At 51.7% G+C, this 15,326-nt stretch overlaps 1 protein-coding gene across 1 annotated transcript in view; it reads right to left on the bottom strand.

Moving 5' to 3' along the window:
- UNC13B (unc-13 homolog B) overlaps positions 1-14,538 on the bottom strand; it is a 113,687-nt gene extending 99,149 nt beyond the window's left edge. The window contains exon 1 of the mRNA XM_056848080.1: positions 14,485-14,538. The gene's annotated coding sequence lies outside the window, so the exon portion shown is untranslated. The remainder of the gene's footprint in view (positions 1-14,484) is intronic.
- Between the last annotated feature and the right edge of the window lie 788 nt (positions 14,539-15,326).

Raw genomic sequence — 15,326 nt, 5'->3', positions numbered from 1 at the left:
TGCAAGCGGCAGTGTGGGTGGATACTGGAAAACTGCAAACAGCTCCTGGTTCACTGGCAAAGAGGCACAAATGCTGGCATTCCACAGCACATCAGCAGAGTCCTGCTGTTCCTACAAACTGTACGGCTGGAGGCCCATCCGGAAGACCCTCCATCACCATCACCTTCCAAGAATTTGAGGCTTCCAAGAGAACCACATAAGGTGCAAATCGCTGAGACCTGTTCCAGGGGAGCAGAAGGCCTGCCGTTCAGCATGGCTAAGACCCTGGAAACACGGAGTACGGCCAGGTCAAAACTCGGCTAACAGTCAGTGGAGAGAAGCGGGCTTGTCCCGTTCTTCACTGGACTCCAAGTTTCACAGGTTCACTTTCCCTTTAGGACCCTTTCAATGGATTCAATTGCCTGCAAACCAGAATAGGCCATTGACCAGAAGGGAAGATCACACCCGGCAGCATTACGCCCTTGGGGATGGTGGCCCTTCAGTACGGGGTGGCCGTGGTGGTCGGCATTATTTCACTTGTCCCACTAAGGAGGGGCTTGGCTTTGTTCCCCTTCATTATTAGACAAGCTTGTCGGCTGTTCTGCGACCATCTCAAATGAGGGATTTTTTGATGAGTAATGCAAAGATGCTGTTTTTAAAACTGTGTCTATATTGGAAGCTGCCCTGAGAACTAAATGGTCAACAGAGCAGACGTGGTACAGACTCGATCCGTCAGGGAGAATGCGCATCGGAATGTTTCCCACTTAGGTTAATACATATTTTCTTTGCTCATCTTTGGGGTTAAGCAGGGTAAGTTCCCCTTTCTAGCTCCGTGTTTCCCTTTTCCTACTTCATCCCACGTTGCTCACCAGAACAGAGCTACTAAGTATTAAATCTTGCTTCAGTCAAAAGGTCGTTCCCTCTTCAATAGCATCCATACTAATAGATATCAAGACCGAGGAAATGTCTCCTAACGTTTTTAGGGCCAAATCACACCATCCTGTGGATACTTTACTTATATGCCTTCCATGCTCCAGCAGTCCTCTCCGTGTCCTTCTCCAAGGGATGCCGCACAGCCCCACACAAACCTGCCTCCAGGTGGCCAACTGGGGAGATGGAGGAGTGAGAGGAGCCGCCACCCCGGTACTTGCCAGGCCGCCCCCTAAGCAGACCTGTCACCTCAACCCCAACCAGCAGCATGACGGCACACTTAGGAAACCGCCCACAGCAGCAAACCATGGCTTGTTACGGAGAAAACCTTCCCTCCACTGCTCAATCTTCCAAATGACAATCTCACTGTTTGGGGGGGGGGGCAGTCCTAACTGCACTGGACCAAAGCACAGTTGCCTTTGCACCATCAGTGACTTCCTTAAAACCAACTCACCAATTCACACAGATCACTACTTACACAAAAACTCCAACCACCCCCCCAACAGAAAAGAAGAATAATCAAAACATTAATGGGCCGTGCAAGACGGATCTGTGAACCACAGTTTCTCAAGGAAGAAATTAATCATCTAAATCACGCACTGCTAGCAAACGGCTATTCCAGAAATGAAATCAGAAGGGCCATTAAAACAAAAACAAAAATCAGAAAACTCAGGAAAAACAGTCTCCCATAGGAAAGGTATTCTTGCCATTTATTAAAGGAGTCAGATAGGATGGAGAAACTTTTGAAAAAACATAACCTACAAACAGTGTTTAAACCCACCAAGAAAATACAACAGATGCTACGATCAGCAAAAGACAAAAGAGACCCCCTCACCTCTGCAGGAGTATATCGTATACCTTGCAGTTGTGGACAAGTTTACATCAGGACAACAAAACGCAGCATACAAACAAGGATAAAAGAACATGAAAGATACTGAAGACTTGGCCAACCTGAGAAATCAGCAGTGGCTGAACATGGGCTGACCCAAACAGGACACAGGGTCTTATTTCAAGACACTGAAAGACTGGACAATTCTACCAACTATTTTGTCAGATTGCGCAGAGAAGCCATTGAAATTCATAAACATCAGCACAACTTTAACAGAAAAGAAGAGAGTTTAAGGATGAATAAGGCTTGGCTTCCTGTCCTGAAAACCTCCAGACTAACAAAGACTACAGTCCACAATAGTAATGCGGATTAGCTTTGGATTTCACACATTAACAGATCACTTCAGGATACAGTGGTTCCATATTAACATACCACACCCTCATTAGCACATTATCTTGATACTTACAGGACAATGATTAGCACATTACCTTTGATACTTTTTGCAGAACAATGATTCAGCTCAAACCCAACCCCTTTCTGACTATATATTACTCTTCCTACACACTTGAAACTGAGAGACACTGTCCTTCAGTGCTACTCCTCTGAAGATGCCTGCCACAGCTGCTGACGAAACGTCAGGAAAGAAAATACCAAGACCACGGTCACACAGCCCGGATAACCTACAAGAACCGATGCCTTAAAGCTGTAAAAGCAAAGCCCCCTGGCAAGATCTGCAGAAATAAAGACCACCAAAGGCAAGCTCAATGGGGAGCCGCTCTGAGCCCAACCTTCGGGTTGGGGAGAGAGGGGTAGAAATGTAATAAAATAAATTTTCCAGGCCGCGGTGGCAAAGGTCTTCCTGGCCAGAAGTGCAGCAGGATGCCTACCAAGAAGAGGAGTTTCGTGGGCCCTGGACAGGGCAGCTCCCCTTCCAAGCAACGCTTCTGGCAGCAAGACGAAGCTGAGCCAGCGCCTCGGATTGCCCAGTCGTTTATCCTTGCCCATCTCCCAAACGGCAGGTGGAAAATGTCTTCCCCTTGGCATTTGTGAGCCCAAATCTGTCCTTGAAAGGCTGAACCTTGAACTGGCACTGCAGCATTCAGAGTGGGGCCAGACCAGTCTATTTGCCAAAGGCCTACAGAGCATTTCCCAGCCCCCCCAGGCCCCCGGGATGCCCCCTCTCTTGCCTCACATCAGCTCCAGCCAGGCAGTCACTTGCTCTGCAGTCCTCCAGGACAGCTGCCAAGGGATGCCCCCTTTCTAGCAGCCGTCAAAAAGTCAACTATCCCTACAACATTGACTCAACAGACCTGTACAGGAGTAGGGAGAGGACAGCTAGAGAGGATGGTAAGAAAGCCCTCTGAGGAGGATGACGGCATCTGAGAAGAGGCCTCTTCGAACTCTCACTGGAGGATGCCAAAAAGGAGGATGCCAAGAACCTGTTCTGGTTAGACCTCACCTAGAGGATTGTGTTCAATTTTGGGCACCACAATTTAAGAAAGATGTAGACAAGCTGGAATGTGTCCAGAGGAGGGCAACAAAGATGGTGAGGAGTCTGGAGACCAAGTCCTATGAGGAAAGGTTGAAGGAGCTGGGTATGTTTAGCCTGAAGAGGAGAAGACTGAGAGGGGATATGACAACCATCTTCCAAGTACTTGAAGGGCTGTCATAGAGAGGATGGTGCCGAGTTAGAATAATAGAATCACAGAGTTGGAAGGGCCCACCAGGGTCATCTAGTCCAGCCCCCTGCCCAATGCAGGAAACTAACAACTACCTCCCCCCACATCCCCAGTGAGCCCAACCCTTCCCCCACCATGCAGGATCCCACAATCAAAGCTCTCCCGACAGATGGCCATCCAGCCTCTGCTTAAAGACCTCCAAAGACGGGGACTCCACCACCCTCCGAGGCAGCACATTCCACCGTCGAACAGCCCTCACAGTTAGGAAGTTCTTCCTAATGTTTAGGTGGAATTGCTTTTCTATTAGTTTAAATCCATTACTCGGTGTCCTAGTCTCTGGAGCAACAGAGAACAAGCTAGTTCCCTCATCAACATGACATCCCTTCAAATATTTAAACATGGCTATCATGTCTCCCCTCAACCTTCTCTTCTCCAAACTAAACAAACCCAACTCCCTAAGTCTCTCCTCATAGGGCATGGATTCCAGACCTTTGACCATTCTGGTCACCCTCCTCTGGACACGCTCCAACTTGTCAACATGCTTCTTAAATTGTGGAGCCCAAAACTGGACACAGTATTCCAAGTGAGGTCTGACCAATGCAGAATAAAGTGGTAGTATTACTTCCCTTGATCTCGACACAATACTATTGATGCAGCCCAGAATTGCATTGGCCTTCTTAGCCGCCATATCACACTGTTGACTCATGTTCAGTTTGTGGTCCACTAAGACTCCCAGATCTCTTTCACATGTACTGTTGTCAAGCCAACTCTCTCCCATCCTGTACCTGTGCCTTATGTTGTTTCTGCCTAGGTGAAGTACTTTACACTTCTCCCTATTGAAATCCATTTTATTGCTTATGGCTCAGCTCTCCAGTCTATCGAGGTCATTCTGAACTCTGACCCTACCCTCCGGGGTATTAACTACCCCTCCTAACTTGGTGTCATCTGCAAATTTGATTAGCATGCTCTCTATTCCATCATCCAAGTCATTTATAAAAATATTAAATAGTACCGGTCCCAGGGCAGACCCTGTGGCACCCCACTGGTCACTCCTCTCCAGAATGAAGTTGTGCCATTAATGAGCACCCTTTGGGTGCGGTTGGTCAACCAATTACCAATCCACCTAACAGTAGCAGTATCCAGCCCACATTTTACTAGCTTTGTTTCAAGAAAATCATGGGGGACTTTATGGGAGTTGTTTTCTGTTGCCCCAGAAGGTCGGACCAGAACCAACGGGTTGAAATTAAATCAGAAGAGTTTCCCTCCAGACATTAGGAAGAATTTTCTAACAGTTAGAGCGGTTCCTCAGTGGAACAGGGTTCCTCAGGAGGTGGTGAGCTCTCCTTCCCTGGAGGTTTTTAAGCGGAGGCTAGATGGCCATCTGTCAGCAGTGCTGATTCTATGACCTTAGGCAGATCATGAGAGGGAGGGGCACCTTGGCCATCTTCTGGGCATGGAGTAGGGGTCACTGGGGGTGTGTGGGGGGGAGGTAATTGTGAATTTCCTGCATTGTGCAGGGGGTTGGATTAGATGACCCTGGTGGTCCCTTCCAACTCTATGATTCTATGAACCTCCCGCAAAGGGCACCTCACGTCCCCATCAGAAAGAATCCATCCAAGGCAGACCAGGCACCAAGAGAGCTGCCTGCTGCTGTTGCTGCTGCTGCGTGAGCAGAGGTCTGCTGGGCTGTGGAAGGGGCTGACAAGGAGGAAGAGGAGGAGGGGGCTCTCTGCCCTTTAGAATCTCTGCAACAACCGGAGCAGAAGGGAGCGGATGCATCTCCTATTCATTTTAACGGGGTGAATACGGAAAGTGTGACCAAGTGTCGTACCTTCCGCCTTCAGAAAAGGGCTCCCAGGTGGGGTAATGCCAAACTTACACGGCTTTATTTCTTCCACAACCCTTCACAGCACACTGCATTTTTGCCCGAATAATCTGGAGTCACACTTGCACGGGTTCTCTCCAGGCAGACTCCACTCCAGGTATTTGCTGTGAACTAAAATCCAATCTCCCGTCTTTCTGTGGAGGTGTCCTGACCTCTGACGGCAGTGCTCATTTCTTATTTCAGTGGGAGAATATCACCTGAGATTTATTCACGGTACTCAACACATGAACACACAAGTTGCTAATGGATGAACATCCACCTTACATGGAGTCGGACCGGGCAGACCTGCGTGAGTCGTTCTAGTTCAGTATTGACTACTCTGACTGGAAGCAGCTCTCCAGGGTCATAGGCCCAGGTGTTTTCATGTCACCTCATGCCAGATGGGCTGTGGCTCAGTGGCAGAGCATCTGTTTGGCATGCAGAAGGTCCCAGGTTCAATCCCCAGCATCTCCAGTTAAAGGGACTAGGGAGGTAAGTTATGTGAAAGACCTCTGCCTGAGACCCTGGAGAGCCATGGAGATGGGCTGTGGCTCAGTGGTACAGCATCTGCTTGGCATGCAGAAGGTCCCAGGTTCAATTCCCGGCATCTCCAGTTAAAAGGACTAGGCAAGTAGGTGATGTGAAAGACCCTTGCCTGAGACCCCGGAGAGCTGCTGCCTGTCTGAGCAGACAATACTGACCTAGATGGACCAAGGGTCTTATTCAGTATAAGGCATTTTCATGTGTTCATATGTTCAGATCCTTTTAGCTGTAGCTGCTGGGGATTGAACCTGTGACTTTCTGCATGCAAAGCAGATGATCTGCCACTGAGCCACAGCCCCTCCCCACAATGATGATCTCCGTGCTGCAGGTCTTCCAGCTGAGTTGTTCAGATGCTGACCCTGACCATCCTAATCCCAACGGATTCTGCATGCCCACAGTGGGTCCCCTGAACCAGGGAGTTTCACATAATCCTTTAAAAAAAAAAACCCACCGAGAACTGCACCATAAGGCCATAACAGATGAATGTTGTTTATAAGATCAGAAAACTTCTAAAAATGAACAGAAAAAAATGTGATGTGAAAAACTAAACAACACCATCTCCCTCCAGAAGACACTGGCGCCGAAGAAGGGCAGCTGCTGATCTGCACAGTCCTCTGCCCTTGAGGTGCTGCTACGGGGGAGGGAGAATTGGGCCAGAGGTGGGCTCAGCTCCCTGCTGGGCAAGGCAGCGGCGGGTCAACCTGCCCAGCAAGGCCAGCCTTTGAAAACCCCCATACTCCTGCTTGATTTGGGGCACAACAATTTTCCAGCTAGAGAACCTGCAAAGGAAGGTGAGATGGGGCTCGCGAGACACTCTCCGGCATTGCGGCATTAACCGTTACTACGAGTTACTTGGCGTAACCCTGCGAGGCGCCGTGAGGACTTTTGGGAACAGGAGTGTGCCTGTTGCTGTCTATGAACAAACAGCCCCGTGCGTCACGTGCCCGATGACAGAACACGCCAGAGGCACAGAACTGCGGGCGACTCCCGGAACAGATCCAGCAGGGCTTTTCTTATGTTCTTAAATAAATAAATAAGCCCTGGACAGGAGTGAGCCTGAACAGTACAGTGGTGGAGAGAACCGCCTGCAGTCCAGGAGAAGGTCTTGCTTCAGCCTTGCCTCTGCAACAAAGTCCCCAGACAGGCTTCGGCAAGCCCCTCCCCCCAGGCCCAGGGGACCGGGTTGCCGGTCGACCAGCAGGGAGGTGGCAAGGATTACGTCAAGGTAATACATGAGAAGGCCTCTGAACTCTGATAGTGATGGAGCGATGCCAAGTAGTACTATCCTGGTCCATTCCAGCCCCAGTGGACCCTCGACGAAGAAGAAGAGTTGGTTTTGATAACCTGCTTTTCTCTACCCTTTAAGGAGTTTCCAAGTAGCTTACGATTGCCTTCCTTTTCCTCCCCCCACAACAGGCACTTAGAATCATAGAGTTGGAAGGGACCACCAGGGTCATCTAGTCCAACCCCCTGCACAATGCAGGAAATTCACAACTACCTCCCCCACCCCACCCCCAGTGACCCCTACTCCATGCCCAGAAGATGGCCAAGATGCCCTCCTTCTCATCAACTGCCTGAGGTCATAGAATCAGCACTGCTGACAGATGGCCATCTAGCCTCTGCTTAAAAACCTCCAGGGAAGGAGAGCTTACCATCTCCCGAGGAAGCCTGTTCCACTGAGGAACCGCTCTGACTGTTAGAAAATTCTTCCTAACGTCTGGAGGGAAACTCTTTTGATTTAATTTCAACCTGTTGGTTCTGGTCCAACCTTCTGGGGCAACAGAAAACAACTCGGCACCCTCCTCTATATGACAGCTCATCAAGTACTTGAAGATGGTTATCCTGTCCCCTCTCAGTCTTCTCCTCTTCAGGCTAAACCTGCCATATCCCAGGTCGTGTTATAGCCATGCTGGCCCCAAACTGAAAGGAGAGTAATGCCACAGTGTGAGGACCAAACCACACTCACACACACAGAATAGCAAGCACCAGCGCTTCACGTTGCCCAGGACACTTCACCCAGCTGGGTGTGAAATAGGAAAAGGGTCGTGAGACACTGAGAGAGGATGGGAGAAGGTGTTTCAGGGCTTGTCAAAGATCCCCAAATCTGTAATTTGTGGCTCTCTGAACATGGAGACGAGAAGTGCTGCAGAGGTAATTAGATTCCTTGGTGCTGAAGCTTGGTGCAAATGAGATTTCAAGATCCTCCCAAGACGCTCCAGGAACGAAGGAGCAAAAATATGGGGCCTCTGCCCTTGAAACCATAAAAGCAAGGCCGTTTATGAGAACTCTCCCCGGCCCGTTGATCACACAGACCCATCTCTACAAGGCTGAGAGCCGCAAAAATACACACACACACAAACTCACAACGCTTGGGGACTCATTTCAGATGATGCCCCAGGTCGTAAGGCAACAAGTTGGGTAGGGTGCAGCTACCATCCGTGGCTCTTTCCCTCCCTGCACAGTGAGCCCAGCGCCCCGGCCTCATCTCTCCTGCCCAAGAATGACATGTGCTGGAAGCCCCCCAAATTCCCCCAGGAACCCAACCAGGCACCTGGGGAGTCTCTCCCTCAGATGAGGCTCTAGACGGAAGGCCCACACTTCCAGCTCACCGCTCAGAAGATCCCCCGGCTCTTTCTCTGCAGCTCACGCAGCAATGCCCAATCCGCCCTCAAGCATTTCCTAACCTTGCCTCTTGACAGCTTACAACTGTCCCCTTTTCTCGAGGCCAAATGCAACGACTCCTTGCTAATTGCTTTGCATTACATCTCAAACATCTGAAGAATACTGGAAGGTTTTCGTCCATTTGCACTCAACACCTTCCTATTTTCCCCCCAAAAGGGAAAGCCTCCCTGTGTCACTCATCAGCACTGAAAACAGAGCATGGCAGCTGTCCACACATGCACGTACACGCGCACCCATTTGCAAAAGCATCACACCTAATCATCAGTTCTTGGGAATTGAAACGCTCTGACTTTGGTGCCAAAGCAGGTGCCAAAAAACTTTGAGTACAAACTAGCCAGTGCGATGGAAGCTGCGAAGCAGGGACTTCTCTGCTGCCCTCGCCACCGCCTTGACAGTGAGGCTCCACCGCCTACTGCCAGATTCTGTTTGAGTTTTCTGTCAACATCCTTCTTGACAACTCCCGTCTCTCTTCATATTGCTCAGCTTGACAGTAAACCGAGGCTCTGGCTTCTACCTCAAGGGTCAAAGAGGTTGTGTGTGTGTGTGTGGGGAAACTATGTCTTCCAGGGCTTCTCATTCCCACCACAGCCTCAACGGAGCCGTCTCTTGGGGTCTTACAATCCCCCAGGCCATTCCAGAAGCCCATCAGACCCATTTGTCTCCACAGGTACACTATTTGAACCAACCCTTTAATAGTGCAGTCCGTTACTTTCACCTGTAGCTCGAGGAGGTACGTGGTCGGGCCACGGCCCAGGCTGAAGCAGCCCCCAAACCAGATCTTCTCCCAGTGTAAAGAAAATTAAGTCTAAGGTCTGTCTGATGCGTAAGGCCCATCACGACCTGAGAAAGACCAGTAACAGCCAAGGGGCTTCAAAGTCCTGAGCCGGCACAAAGGGCTGTCGGCATGGATGAACCAATCAATCAGGGTGCCTCCAGCACCAAGCCTGAGACCCGCCCCCCCCCCCAGGTCAGACTTGCTGCCCAGCAGGGAACAAGCCAGCTGGTACATAAACAGACTCTATCCTTGGGACCTCGAAGAAGGAGCAGGCCATCCACACTGGCTATAGTTGGCACGAGGAACCCGGGGAAGGGGAAAGACTCCTGGGGGAGGACACTCACCCCCTTCCCGACCTACGGTGTGGGTTGACAAGGGGCTGCATAACCAAGGAGAGGCAACCAAGAGAGACACAGCCCATCATTTTCCTTTCCGGTCATGCAAGCCAGATCCATTTTCTCCTCCTCCACCCCCCAGACAGGAGGGCACTTTTCTTTCCTCACTGATCTGGGGTTGCATAATCTTAGTGAAGACGCAGAGGCGCTCAGGGGTCCTGACAGAGGTTGGATAAGCAGCAAGCTCCGCTTTGTCTCACTGTCTAGCTTTCAAGACCCCCACCCCAACACCTTCCAGCTCCCAGCTGCACAGGACCGCTACCCATATTCGATGCCCCGCCCCGGTAGAGCAGCTCCCAGCCCAGGTCGGAAGCCCCTGACATCCCGTCCACCCCAAAGAAGCCATAAAAGAAGAAGAGTTGGTTTTTATATGCTGACTTTCTCTGCCACTTAAGGAAGAATCAAACCAGCTTAAAATCTCCTTCTCTTCCCCTCCCCACAACAGACACCCTGTGAGGTAGGCAAGGCTGAGAGAGTTCGGAGAGAACTGTGACTGGCCCAAGGTCACCCAGCTGGCTTCATGTGGAAGAGTGGGGAAACCAACCTAGTTCTCCCGATTAGAGTCTGCCACTCATGTGGAAGAATGGGGAATCAAACCCAGTTCTCCAGATTAGAATCTACTGCCCCAAACCACCGCCCCAAACCTCTACACCACGCTGGTCCAGAAGAGGTCTAGAAGATACTCGATTGATGAGCTAAAGGTGATGTCCCAGTCCATTCATACACCAGGCGGGTTCCTGGGTTGCCAGAATACAATTCAATCCTTGATTTGATCCTCTTCTGCCATCTGCAGAACGAATGCCCTGGGCTCCAGGCTGCCATGTCTTCCTTTAAAGACTTCTATCCCACACCCTCCAGCACAGAGGCTCCCAAGAGTGAAGGGACCTTTTTCTTCTTCTCCCCTGAGACCAGAACTGCTGCCCCATGTAGCTGGTGAGCAATACGTTCAAAAGGAGGGCTTCTTCACATCACACATAATGACCATGTGGGACTCACAGCCCCAGAGCGCAGCAATGGTTGCTAGCTTGGATGAGAGCTGCAAACACTCATGGAGGAAGAGTCCATCAGTGGCTGTTAGCCGTGAGAGCTGGCCGGAATCTCCATAGGTGGGGGTGGTGAAAGCCAACTGCATTGGGGGGGGGGGGCTTTGGCCCCTGAGCTCTAGCCACAATCTCTCCGGGGGTGTCTGGTTGGGCTCCATGGGAGACAGAGAGGTGGATTTAGATGGACCCTTCAGAGCGGCCCTGCTGGATCCAATCATGTTCTGACAGGATCAAAATACCAGCAAAAAGAAAGCCAGGGGGGGGGGGGCAGCATTAACATGATGTCAAGAAGGTCTCTGGAGAGGTGGCACACATATCTTCTACATAAATAAATATCAACACCCATAGTAGGAAAACTGACAATAAAAAGTGATGCAGAAGGTTTAAAAAAAAATCACAGAAACCAGAGCAGAGGTGACCCCTCCCCCTCCCACCCACATACCCCCACAGCCTATCCATTTTTTGGCCACAACTACCTCACTGGTGGTGGCGGTTGCATCTCAAAAACAGACATGAAGGGCCAGAGTTGCACCTGGACCCCGGCTGCATGGAGATGTTTCCAGCCCGCTGCTATTGCCAGATCCGCACACAGCCCCAACCAGCTCCCAGCAGCAGGGGGAAGGGTGCCGACTCTGGGTTGTGCATTTCCCGGAGACTGGAGGGGCACAGCCTGGGGATGGCAGGCGAGGGAAGGGCCCTCAGCAGGGCATGAGGCCACAGAGTTCGCCCTGCAAAGCAGCCGTTTTCTCCAGGGGAAGCCCCATCTCCATCATCTGGAGAGCTCTTGGAATGCCAGGAGGTCTCCAGGCTCCACCTGGAGGCTGGCTACCCTACGCTAAGTGCACACCACCGGGATCCCTGCCATGCGCCTGGCTGCTGACAGAGAGCATCCTCTTTCCTCTCCCATACCCGGCAGAGCCACATACAATTAGCCTAGAAAGACGTACAGCTGTAGCACCAGGCGTTAACCGGAGGAAATGCTGGGCCCCAAAGAACCACGTGGGCCATGCTCAGAAGTTGAAGTGAGCACAGCACTTGTGGATTCAAGCCTGGGCCCACGTGCCCCAAAAGGACTACAGCCCCCCCCGGGGGGCCAGAGCTGACTTTCAGAGGGGAAGCAGAGGCCAGCCCCAAGCCAGAGTTTACAAACTGACCATGCACACATTCGCTGCAGCCTTTTGCACAGGGTGAGAGGCACCCCAGCAACGACTGCTTTGAACAGACAGACGCCTGCCACTCTAGGACAGACAGCAAGTTCTTTGCAGCTAGAAGACATGCCAGGCTCCTCTCGTGCAGCCAGAGAGCTTCCCAGGCCTGGCAACGCAGCAAAACAAAAACCCGCTCTCACATTTGCCCGCCCGAACTCTCAGCTCATCCGATGCGGAAGGATTAAACAACTGCCAGGCGGCTGCTCACAGCACTGTGTCCTCATTGGGTTCCGGACTGGTTAGAGGTCATTTGCTGAAAAGAAGTGCTCCCAAAATGGGGGGGGGGGTTGTCACATTTTGATGCTGCACACAGTTGCATTTCAGAAAGGTTCAGTGGCTCACGTACACATACAGAGGCAGACATGGCACAAAGCAAGCATGTGGGGCAGAGGCAAAATGCCCCTTGCCCCCACCCACACACTCACCCTGGAGATCTCCCAGTATATTTTTAAGTGTTAGAAAGCTGCCATGAAGGGCGTGAGGATTTGAATGAGGGCTGTGGTACCAGGGAGGGGGAAATTAACCCTTTTCTCTGTGCCATTTCCAAGCAGGAACACAAAACGAGTCTTCCCCCCACCCCCAGCAGGGCTAATACCAGCCCGAGGATCTAATTTCTACTAGGTCACCCCCACCCCCAGAACTGCTTCTGAAGGCCTCAGAACTCACCTCCACCTCCAGTCTCCCCTATAACATGCAGTTCGAGGCTCCAACAATGTCGACGGCACATGTAAAATCCACCCGTCTGCTTTCTCAAAGGGGCGAAGTGATTCAGACCCCCAAGGACCCCCCCAGGCTGGGAGCCCCAGCTCAAAAACCAACCCTCCTCTATAGGAACTGGTCTTGGAGAAAGCAAGCCAAGGGCTTGGGGCTTTCCTCAGTGGAGCCCCAGAAGGCTTTATTGCTTTGCCTCAACCACACCCCAACCGGTGATGGAAGTCCTGTTCCTGCCCGCACAGAACAGAGGACCAACCCATTGATGAGATTTGATTCATTTGACGAAGGCATTTGTGTGCTGGTTTGCCTTTACACCTCAGAGCAGAATCAGATAACCTTTATTGGCATAATACTGATGGTCACATCCTCAGAGCAGAATGTGACGTCCTCCCAAGTTCATTGTCGAGACCAAACAGCGCCAACCAGAGCCTGGATTCAGGGCTGAAATCCTTGATGTGTCCGAGTTGACCTCCCTCCAGGCGGATCCATGAAGTCCAACACCTCCCCTGAACTGCATTTCTGTAGGGGCTCCTAAGCATGAAAGAGACCCTCCTCACCAAGGCTCCTGCCTGACAGACGGCCCCTCCTCACAGAAGGCAGCCTGTAAGGCCATTTAACAAGCTGTGAGTTGACTGCTTTTTTAATGTTTTTTAAAAGGCTATCAATAAAATAAAGACTTTCTTTGAAACATCAACACACAGAACTCACAGACCCAACCAGAAATGCAAAAGAAGCTCAGCGGAACGATCTTGGCAGGCCGATTTTGCAGTTCCTGTGCCCATCCTGGCCCTGCCCACAAGCACCAGATCTCCAGTGGCAGAATCATCTCCAGGCACAGCCCACCCACCACCCCGCAAGCAGGGCGCTGCAAGGAGCCGGCCCACCGCCAGCGGACGCTGGCCTCCCAACACCAGCAATCCTCTTTGGGCAGAGACAGGAGGCTGCAGGACTCCTGGGGGCGTGACTTTGGCACTCTCCAGAAAGATGCCACTCAACTGCTCAAATTCAGTGATCTTCTAAAAGTAGAGCAAGGGATGCATTTTTAAGTTCTTCGGTGACAGCCAGGCACGCGTTTCCTAAGCCTGATGGAATCACAGGCTAACTTATTTAAGCGTGACGAGAGCATTTGGCTCTCTTTGCTGCTAAGAACAATTTTCTGCCCTGCATGAGAAACTTCATTTACTCTTGCCGAGAAAGCCTGGCAGCGTGCCAAGGCGCACTTGACTGCAAGAATACCCAACTCCCCAAAAGGTTATTCACTCCAGGAACTGAGAGCCTCGAGGTGGGGGGCGGGCGGGGAACAGCCTCTTTTGATCAGGCAGCCAAGCTGGAGCATCTCCGAGGGGGCGGGAGACACCAAGGCACACAAGCAGGAAAGCAAGAACGCATTTCCAAAACGAAGCCTTCCTTTTCTTCTCCCCAAAAGCTGTTCAAACATGAGGCAGCCTCTGGAGTTACCCCTGAAGTGAGATTAGGAGGCAGTCAAGAGCAGCGCAGGAAGGGAGGGACACCTTCTGCCCCACCCCCTTCAACAGTGCCAGCTGCTCACAAAGGCACCCACCAGCAGCTGAAATGGACTCTGCTCTGATGGCAACGAATGCTCATTTCAAAGGCAGATGTTCACATTTCCCTGAAAGATTCTGCCCGGCCATGACAGTGGCATGACAGCCTTTCCCTGCCCCCCCCCCAGCCCACTCCAGCAACACACACACACACCCCTCTCCAGTGTGTTCACACAACTCTCTCAGGCAGAGCGCCTCCCTTCAGCAGCTAAAGCCGACCATCGAAGACAAGAGTGAGCAGAGACACCGGGAAAAGGACAGCGGCCCTTGGCCAGCCCTACCTCCTGGAACTGCAGCCGGACTTTGTTGATTGCGCGGATCCAGCGGGCTCTCGCCGGGGCAAAAAGCGGAGGCTCACTGGCCTCAGGGTCACTGGCAAAAACAAGAGACAGAGAGAACCGGGTCAGGAACAGAGCAGCCCAGCAGTCAAGACAACTGGCACCCAAAAAGCAGTCTCTTTGTTTTGGAGAAGAAGAGAAGGCAGCAAAAGTGGCAAAGCCTGGAAAGAAGGCGGGGCTGCCACCCAGAAGCCTGCCAGGGTCACAGCCAGGCATCCGGCAGGAGAGGCACCCCAAAGCATCCCATGGCCTCCACTGCTCTTTGGGAGTTCAGCACTCCCTGCCAGCACTCTCCATGGCTTGGGACCGGGGGATGTGAAGGACCATCTTTTCCCTTCTGTTCCTGCCTGAGAATTAAGATCACAGGGAGGGGCCCTCCAGGCTGTCCCATCGATCAAAGATGCTTGTTTGGTGAGCACAGGAGAGAGGGCCTTCTCAGTGGCAGCCCCACAATTATGGAACTGCCTCCCCAGGGAGGTGTGCCTGGCCCCCTCACTCTAAATCTTTAGGAGGCAGTAAGAATCATGGAAACATCAAGTTGGAAGGGACCTCCAGGGTCATCTAGTCCAACTGCACATACACTGCAGAAATTAACAACTACCTCCCCCCCACCCCACTCCCAGGGACCCCTACTCCATGCCCAAAAGATGACAAAAACCCTCCAGGATCCCTGGCCAATCTGGCCTGGAGGGAAATTGCTTTCTGATCCCAGAGTGGTGACTGGCCTTACCTTGGGCATTTAAGAAAGGGCCACAAAAGCCAAACACTGACACAACCCTTGAAGA

The sequence above is a fragment of the Euleptes europaea genome, chromosome 4 (assembly GCF_029931775.1).
Source record: "Euleptes europaea isolate rEulEur1 chromosome 4, rEulEur1.hap1, whole genome shotgun sequence".
In the NCBI taxonomy this organism is placed as follows: domain Eukaryota; kingdom Metazoa; phylum Chordata; class Lepidosauria; order Squamata; family Sphaerodactylidae; genus Euleptes; species Euleptes europaea.
Note: the sequence above shows the minus strand (reverse complement) of the source record. Positions and strands in the feature narration are given on the sequence as shown.